The sequence below is a fragment of the Nicotiana tabacum genome, chromosome 6 (assembly GCF_000715075.1).
Source record: "Nicotiana tabacum cultivar K326 chromosome 6, ASM71507v2, whole genome shotgun sequence".
In the NCBI taxonomy this organism is placed as follows: Eukaryota; Viridiplantae; Streptophyta; class Magnoliopsida; order Solanales; family Solanaceae; genus Nicotiana; species Nicotiana tabacum.
In genome coordinates this window covers 184,143,566-184,151,588 of record NC_134085.1, presented here as the reverse complement: position 1 = coordinate 184,151,588, position 8,023 = coordinate 184,143,566, and positions in this window count along the sequence as shown.

The following is an 8,023-nucleotide window of genomic DNA, read 5'->3' as shown; positions in this document are numbered from 1 at the left end:
AAAAATTTGAGGATATCATGGCAGAGCTTAAAGCGCAGTGGGCTACAAGAACATATGAGCGTCGCCAGTACTTGAATCAGTTGAAAAGGGACCATGAGAAAATTGTTGCCAATTTAAAGAGAAAAGTGGTCGCTCTTGAGGGTAAAATGGTCAGGCAGGCTAGATATTTTGGAATTGAAAGCGGACATTGCTACGATTTGTTGGCCCAAATGGAGGTAGAAGTGCAGCAGTTGCAAGATCAACACCTGCAGGACTCTCGAGCTTTAAAGACATGCAATGATTGTAAGCACGTAATTTTTGCTTCGCGGACAATCACTCCAAAAAGAAATCAAAAATAATGGAAAATGGCCTCGCTGTACAATTTTTCGATTTTTACGTGACATGTGTTGGTAGTCATTTGTGGTTCTGTCCATTTTTTATTTAATCTTATCAAACAAAATACAAAATATGTATGTCTTGTGTAATTAAACCATAATTCGGTCATTAAAAGAAAATTCACAAAAATATGCATCTTTTATTCTAGGATGTGATTTAACCTATTTAAATATTTTAACATGTGTGTGATAAATGTGTTAAGTGTTAATTAATGGGTGTTTTAATTTCGTTTTTATTTTTAATTGTGTTTAAAATTAGAAAACAAAAGAAAAAGTGCAAATTGTTTAGAAAATCGGATTTGGGCCTATTTTCATTTTAAATTGAGGCCCAAAAGCAACCCACATCAGCCAGCCCAAGCGACCCGTCCCCAGGCCATCAAAACGACGTAGTTCAACACCAAAACTACGTCGTTTCAAGTACGGTTAATCTGAGCCATTCATCTCCATTGATCCAATGGCCTTTATTGGCCCTCATGACCCGACCCATTCCCATTTTTAACCGACCCCCTACTTAACCAAACGGTACCGTATTGTTAAGCTTCCCCAATCCTGGCCATCAATTGTAATCAATCCAACATCCAGGATTGAACCACCCTCCCCATATATAAACCTAACCTAACACCCCACGCCCCAAACCAGACCCCCCTCTTCAGCCACTGTTCACCATCGTCCCAGAGCCCCCTCCTCTCAAACCCTAGCAGCTTTAGGTTTCCCCGCCATAAACTCGGCCACCCGGACTCCGATGACCACCAAAATAACACCCCCGATGCACCCAACCACCCTGAACACGAATCCGTTAACCATTCACCTCGAATCACCCCATAGCCTCTCGAATCTTCAATCGAAGATTCGAGCAAAAACCAGATCTACACTCACCGACTCCAAACTCATACTACAGCACCTCCTGACCTTCCTTACCCCCTGAATGACTTTGGTTCCGTTCGAATCTGACCGGAACTGAACAGATCCCAAATCAGATCACCAAGAACCCTAGAACTTAGATTTATGGGTGTCTGTCCAAACCAACAAGGGATCGGGGTCTAATAGACTTTAACCGAGGTGTTCTCAGTTGAGAACACTTCGATTAAGGTCCATTCGACCCCAAAATGGTCGAATACGAGTCCGAGTTTTGACTCAGTCTTAATTTCATATCCCTGAGGTAATTTTCCCTTTTCTTTTGTCCTCTTAATTTCTATCTGTCTTTCATGTTCTGGTTTGGTTTGGTTTCTGACTTGTCTATCCATATGTGTGAGTTTTGAGTTAATGTTTAGTTTGTTTGTTTGGTTTTATTGATTGTTTGTTGTACATTATAGTTTGTGTAGTCATTTAAATAAGTGTCGTCAACTGAATTCACTTGAAAGATTAAAAAATCAGGAGCCTGCATTTCAGTATTATTACTGTGCCTGTTCTTTTATTTATGGTGATACTTGTAGGCCTGTTGTAGTAGCACTTCGATCATAGTTTGCATCCTCAACTGCGTATTGGATCAATTGGTTTTGAGTTGGTCAGGTTTGGCTCCCAATGTGGCCAACTCATACCATTTGATTGGCACCCATGTTTGTTTAAGTTTGAATCATTGCCTGAACTTAGGCAGAGAATTGGCTATTAGCTGCAGAAATCTAACAGATCAGCCTAAAAGCAGTATTGAGTTTAAGTTAATTAGTTAGTAGTCAGGGATTGGCTAAAATTAGAGGGGTTTATATACTGACTATTAAGAGTTAGGGTAATACAGTAATATGCAAGGTTTAAGGGTAATTTTGGCATTAAACAGAGTTTGGTCAGGCATTAACTTAAGAGCATGTCAAGTGGTAATTAAAGTACTATTAACCTAATGACAATGGGGAACAAAACATAAGAGCATGGGAATTAAATGAATACTTTAAACCCATAACTCTTGATTAGAGCAATAGGACAAAGCATGGGGGGCTGATGAGTTTACTTCAAGAAAAATGCCTTTAGGCATGGGGAGTTAAAGGGTATGGGAAGACTACAACTTGCAGGGATCCGGGCAGCTTGACTGACCTGGATTAGCTTATAAATAAGCTGTTTTAGAACATTAAAAGGGCTGGACATTTCTTAGTCTTCAGAGGAAAAACAAAAAGAAAATTTCAGAATATTGTAACCAAACACTGTCTGAAAGCTGCATAAGTGTTTAAGTTGGTCAAGCTGTCTTTGCCAATTGTTGTTGGTTATTTGCCGAGCTTTTTTGTGATTACTGAATTGCTGCTGCTATTGCATTGAGTCTTCTGGGTTTTTCCTGCTGGTTGCAACTCTGTTTCTTGGTTTGTTTTGTGGTGCTCGACCACCTTGGGTTGTCATTATTGAACTACTATTGCTATTGCATTGAATATTCTGGTTGTCTCAACTGTTTTATTACTCTGTGTCTGGGACTGTTTGCTTGGTGCTCGACCCATGTGGGTTTCCTCGTTGTTGAAACTGCTGTTGGTTGGTTGTGGACTATTGGTGACATTGTTACTGGTTGTTGTTGCTGTGTTGTTGCTGTTTGGTTGCCTGCTGCTGATACTTTTCTTCTTCTCCTTCTTATTGCCCAAACATCCAGGTACACATTCTAAATTCACTGATGTAATGATGAGTTTGGAGCTGAATAAGAGCATAAGAAGTATTGCAGTCCAAACATTAGCATAGTTACCATTATTCTGCTGTTTGTAGTTTAGAATATTTGCGTGTTTAACTTGTAAAGTTTGGTTTTCAAACTATGTAATAAAATAGTTTTCAGTCCATAAGGAGTTTGGTCTGGTAATCTATCATTGTATGTTAGTCAGAAAGAAGCTAGCTGGATAGTAATGATACTCGGCCAACAATGGTTCCACATAGGGTCTGTTGAAATAAATGCAGTAATCACATTTGCTTCACTTTAACTCATCAGTAGATAATGTATATTTCGAAGGCATACTAGGCAATCTGGGTTATAGTAAAAAGGGAAAAATCGTGTAGTCAAACATATAGCAATATCGCGCTAAGTTAGATAGGTTCGGTTTCAGTTGTTTCGTTCTTTTTTAGTGTCAAGTATGTAAGGAATCATTAACTGAACCTCATGTGCATGCCCGTCAATAAATAAGATTGCATACGTCTAATTTCTTCATCTGAAAAATAATCTGCTTCGATATTATTGTGCGTCAATCTCATGTTTCAGTTTTTGTTAAATAATAGAATATAGAACGAAAGCAATCCCTCTTTGTACAAACTCTGCTGTAATTTCTCATTTACGTCAGCCGTAAACTAATAACTAATAAGTTACACCTTTTTCAGCATGTAATTAATCAAGGTATTTTCTTTTGTTTTTTAGAGACAAACTTAATAGAAAAAGTGTAGTTGCTGTAGGTTTATCCTTAAAAGTAAAAATGAGATGAGCCTCGCCGAAAAATACAAAATCGCGGGGCCCTCAGTAAATACTTGTTTCAAAATTGCTTAGACTTCGGGATGGACTGTTTAGCAAAATTCCACGGCCTTCCCAAAATAATGATACGCTAGTCACTTTAGGCGCGTATTTAATAATGTTATCTCCTTAAACTCGGGTGCACATTTATGTGACCCAAATCCAAATCTCAATGAAATCGAAATGTGTCTCTAATCACGGGTACATTGATTGTGACGTGGTCTGAGATGCATTTCCATGACGTTGCAAATTCTTTTTTTAAATAATGAATGAGACGAGCCTCGACGAACAAAGAATGCACAAGCTGCGGGGCCCTCTAAATGTATATATGTTAAAATACTTAGAATTCGGGATAGGCCGTTTAGCGAATTTTACGGCCTTCCCCAAAATAACAATACGCTAGTTGCTTTAGGCACGCCTTTAATAATTTATTTTCCCTAACTCGGGTGCACATTTATGTGACCTAAATCCAAATCTCAACCGAGTAGAGATATGTCAATAACCACGGGTGCATTGATGTAACGTGGTTCGAGATATGTTTTCACAACGTTGCAAGTCCTATAAAAAAAATATAATAATTATGAAAGCAGTAAAAAGTTAAAATTTGCACATCAGTTCATATTTGTATAAAATCAGATTAATCAAGCTGAATATAACAGTTGAGCGACCATGCTAGAACCACGGAACTCGGGAATGCCTAACACCTTCTCCCGGGTTAACAGAATTCCTTATCCGGATTTCTGGTATGCAAACTGTAATATAGAGTCATTCTTTTCCTCGATTCGGGATTGAAATTGGTGACTTGGGACACCCTAAAACCTCCCAAGTGGCGACTCTGAAATAAACTAATAAATCCCGTTTCGATTGTCCTTTAATTGGGAAAAACTCCTTGTACCCTCTCGGGTATGTAAAAAGGAGGTGTGACAGCTCTGGCGACTCTGCTGGGGACATAATGACCTAGAACCACTGGTTCAGGGTTAGAAATTCGAGCTCAGATGAATTGTTATATTTGGTTTTATCTGATTTTGTTACATGATACATGCCTAATGTGCTAAATGATGCTTTTACCTCTTTGATATTATTTGAACTGTATATAAACTGTGCCGAAACCCTTCTTTTCTTACCTCCGGGGAGAAGCTCGCTGGTCGAGACTCCCTATTCTGTTAGTGTCATACCCAAGTAGAAAGAGGCTCGGATAAGTTACAAAGCCGGACGACCCCGCGGGTCCCCGGTACGTAGCCCCCTCCTCAACTCGAGTTGTCCGCTCGTGTAAGCCAGGTCTAGAACAAAGCCCAGTTTGAAGCTTAGTAAAACATAACTTCATGCCGGATCCCTAGTAGGAAAGCGCTTATTTGCATCACGTTGCATTTGACTTAGGGGGCTCAACGTAGGGGTTGGGCCCGTCTAGGAATTGCAACCCGGAACAAAAAAGACCATCATGTGGCATTTTGTCTGTTATCGCATTAATTTGCTTCGAATCTGCATGTTGACCGGCGGATGGTAACGGGAATTTTGGAAAAAATAAATGAAAGAAATGATGAAAAAATGAATTTCTCACTTAAAGGCAGTGTCCAAATATTTTTGAGGAAAACCCGTGATTTAGATAAATTTCTTACCCGAACTACGTCGGTTTGATTCCCACCGGATGTGGGATACGTAGGCAACCCTTATCGGGTCCAACTCCCCGATTTTGTTTTACCAATAATTATATATATATATATATACCCATGTATTATATATATGTATATATATATATATATACCCATGTATATACATATATTATTTCTTTCAAAAAAAAAAATGTTTGGAGTCAAAATAAAAATCTTTTCTTTCTTGTCTAAAATCACCTTAATAAATGTGCAGAATGAGCACAAGTAGGAGTTCATCTGAGGCCATTATAAACAAAGTTCCTCTGGGCTTATGCATGTGGTGGAACGACTTGGGAGGATCAGGGCGAGATACGGTCAAAATATACTTGGGAAATTTGGTTGGATTGTTGGACATCGATCCGCGAGGGGACGTTATCAGAGCTTTGATTTCGTTTTGGGACTCGGCACACAATGTATTTCACTTCTCAGACTTTGAGCTCACCCTAACGCTGGAGGAGTTGGCAGGGTACATTGGACGTCCTAATGTCCCTATGAAAGAACAGTATCTCATTGCACCAAGGACCGTAACTATACACAAATTCCTGGACATCGTAAAGATCCACAGAACGGTACATAACCCAGAATTATCAAAAGGGTTTTGTAGTTTGGCATTTCTGTACGACAGGTACGGTCATTTGGGAGGGTTCAACAATCCCGAGAGTAATATTTGCAGTGGGGAAAGCCGGTTGAAATGGGAGAGGCATAGATGTATTGCTTTCATGATAGCCTTTCTGGGTTTTCTAGTGTTCCCTAGAAAGGATGGGAAATTTAACATACAAATCGCTGGGGTCGTCAACACTTTGCTCAAACAAGAAAACAGCACTCTGGCACCACTGATAATAGCGGAAATTTTCCGCGCACTCACTATCTGCAAGACCGGAGGAAGCTTCTTTGAGGGATGCAATGTACTACTGCAAATGTGGATGATAGGTCATCTATGTAATCGCCCTCAAATTCTGAAATATGGGTCGTCACAAAAGACTTGTATAGAAGAGTTCCCCACTAGGATCGATGGGATCAGCTTGCCAGAAGGGGTCTCCGAATGAGTCACGCTACTGCGCTCTGTTTCAGCAAACCAGATAGAGTGGGCATTCGAGTGGCTACCCCTAGATGAGGTCATACACATGTCAGCCACCGAATCTTATTTGTTGTTGATGGGTCTCCAAAGTATCCAGCCCTACGCACCATGCAGAGTGTTAAGACAGTTGGGACAATACCAAATAATCCCAAAGGAAGAAGATCTCAGTAGCCAGGTGATCGAAATCGGACCTGTTGGGCAGTTCCCTGAAGCATTCGTTCGGAGGATCTGGAATGAATGTCAAACCCTGAAGTTAGATACTTGTGTACGAGATCGGGCCAAGGGCGAAGTGTCGCCGAAATACCTCCTGTGGTACAGAAGAGAGCTTGAACATCAGAGACCAACTAAGAGAGCTCACATCCAAGGCTTTGAGGAATCCTCACAGGTAGAGTGGGGCTGGTTAAAAAGGGAAGAAGGCTACCGGGCTAAAATCGGGAAGCTAAAGCAACAAGTTGAGAGGCTTATATTTGAGAACAACGTGCAAGTCGCCTCGGAGCAGGGCGAAAAGAACAAGCTAGCCCAAGAGAACCAGACACTAAAGGCCCGCCTACGCCAAGCCAGCAAAAGTAACATTGACCGACATAAACGTCGCTCTGACGAAAGATTGATAGCAAGTTTGAGAAATCAGGTCATCCAAAGCCAAGAAGAATTAGAACAATCAGAAGCTTGTGTAGCAAGGATGAAGGTCAGATGGGCAAAAGGTACAATGGACCGGAGGCAGCGTCTGCAACAGGTCATAAGGGATTATGAAATGAGCATCGGGATATTAAGGAAAACGAACTCCACTCTTCATGATCGGATCATCAAACAAGCACGAGATGCCAAGGACGACAGAAGACATTGTTACGATGTAATGGCCTGCATGGAAAGACAAATGGAGATGTTCCAGGATCGACTCGCCGACAATGCTCAGGCACTGGGATTGAAGAACCTACGAATCAGGCAATTGTTCGTTGAAAGGGACAACATTCGAGGAAGGATCGACGAAATTGGGCATTACATCTACATGAAATGCCTAGCATGTGAGCAAATACCTCGGAAGACCCTCCTTGTTTCCATCATGGACTGCGTCCACCGGATTATGAACGAGTTGAAAAGCTTGCAGAGAGACCTCACACCAATGGCCACGGAAAGGCCGAATGATGCCTCGCGGGCCCCTAAGTTGGAAAATTAATCTTTGGTCGAGTCCTGTTTATTTGGCTTTGTTGCTTTCCCATATGTTGTTTTCTTTTCTTTTAGTCAAATCAGGTTAAGAATTGTGGAGTCTGTACTATTGCTGTTCCTTGTTTGAAGTAATTTGTAATAGCAAAATTTTGAGAATGAATTTAATGATTCCAAAAGAATTTTGTGTTTCTTTACTTTATGGCAGAACTACGCCGGTCTGATTCACGCGGGGACGTAATACGTAGGCAATCCACATAAGATTCGACCGCCTTTAATAAAGAAAGAAAAAACGCCTATCCTCAAGGTGCTTTAAAAGAAAGAAAATACAAAAAAAAAATAAAAAATAAAGTCCAAGGTTTCC